We start from the raw sequence: 1,728 nt of genomic DNA on the forward strand, positions 1-1,728 counted from the left end.
CCTGCCACAACGCCCGGGTATTGGGACTACAGGTGCCTGCCACAGCGTCTGGCTATTTTTGTTATTGTTGTTGCAGCTTGGCCGGGGCCAGGTTCGAACCCGCCACCCTTGGTATATGGGGCCAGCGCTCTACCCACTGAGCCACAGGCACCACCCTGAAACAATTGTTTAATAGATTAATTGGTCTCAAATCTTCTGCTGCCAGATTAATCTTGCTAAAAGCCCTATTTTATGGTTTTCCTTTCCTATAAATCCTCAATTGTTCCTATTACTTGAGAGATAAAGTTCAAAGGCTTCAGTTCTTCTGTGATCTTCCCTGCTCCACTCATTCCAGCATATTTGTTGCTATTACCAGGTCTCTTGTCTTACTATGCTATGAAAGTATATACCAGTTTATTTGGGTTTTGCATACCTGGGCTTTTTTTTTTTGAGACAGAGTCTCACTCTGTTACCCAGGTTAGAGTGCCGTGGTGTCAGCCTAGCTCATAGCAACCTCACACTCCTGGGTTCAAATGATCCTCATGCCTCAGCCTCCCTCGTAGCTGGGACTACAGGTGCCCACTACAAAACCTGGCTAATTTATCTTTTTTTAGTAGAGATGGGGGTCTTGCTCAGGCTGGTCTCCAACTCCTCCCACCTTGGCCTCCCAGAGTACCTACCTGGGCTCTTTTTTTCCTTTTTCATTATGGACCCATCTGTGCTGTTCCCACCTCTTCTTGCTCCTAGCTATATTGATTTTACTTACCCTTCAAGATCCACCAAAGTATTCCACAAAGCTTTTCCCATCCTGTTCACTCATTGCTAACTGCTTTCCTTTTTGCAATAATGAAAATATCTTTATTTTCTCTGCCACTGGTTTGTGCACTTCAGTAACAACTGCCAGGCCTTTATACGGGTATTTTGTTTTTCCATTTAGATGATGAGTTTCTAGAAGGCAGAGGACCTAATGATAGTAATTAAATATTTCTTATATCCTTTACAATACATACAATGCTTTTTCTCTGTATTATTTCATTAAAGCCCTAAGAACCCCGTGAAATACTTTGTTATATAAAACTAGTCACTTTAGTACTTTATCAGATTTATTTATTTATTTAACAGAGTCTCACTTTGTTGCCATTGGTAGAGTGCTATGGCGTCATAGCTCACAGCTCAAACTCTTGGGCTCAAGTGATTCTCTTGCCTCAGTCTCCTGAGTACTTGGGATAATAGGTGCCAGCCACAACGCTCAGCTATTTTTTAGAGCTGAGGTGTCACTCTTGCTCAGGCTGGTCTCAAACCCTTGAGCTCAGGCAATCTACCCTCCTCAGCCTCCTAGAGTGCTGGGATTACAGGTGTGAGCCATCATGCCTGGCCAGATATTATCATTTAAAAACATTTGCTGGCTGGGTGCAGTGGTTCACTGAAGCCCAGAATCTGAGATTGCTGTGAGCTATGACTCCATGGCACTCTACCAAGGACGACAAAGTGAGACTCTGTCCCCTTCAAAAAACCAAACATATTTGTTCCACAGGCCCTAGGATGGCTTTCATTAAAAAGATAAATACTGTGGGCTTGGCGCCTGTAGCGTAGTGGTTATGGCGCCAGACATATACACCAAAGGTGGCAGGTTCGAACCAGGCCTGGGCCCACTAACCAACAATGACAAGTGCAACAAAAAATAGCCAGGTATGGCTCGGCGCCTGTGGCTCAACCGGCTAAGGCGCCAGCCACATACACCTAAGGTGG

General features: G+C 44.7%; 1 protein-coding gene across 1 annotated transcript in view; it reads left to right on the forward strand.

Moving 5' to 3' along the window:
* Window positions 1-1,728, forward strand: part of CEP85 (centrosomal protein 85) — a 46,851-nt gene that overhangs the window by 17,300 nt on the left and 27,823 nt on the right. The gene's annotated exons all lie outside the window — the stretch shown is intronic.

Source organism: Otolemur garnettii, unplaced genomic scaffold (assembly GCF_000181295.1).
Source record: "Otolemur garnettii isolate 467f Iridium unplaced genomic scaffold, OtoGar3 scaffold00156, whole genome shotgun sequence".
In the NCBI taxonomy this organism is placed as follows: Eukaryota; Metazoa; Chordata; class Mammalia; order Primates; family Galagidae; genus Otolemur; species Otolemur garnettii.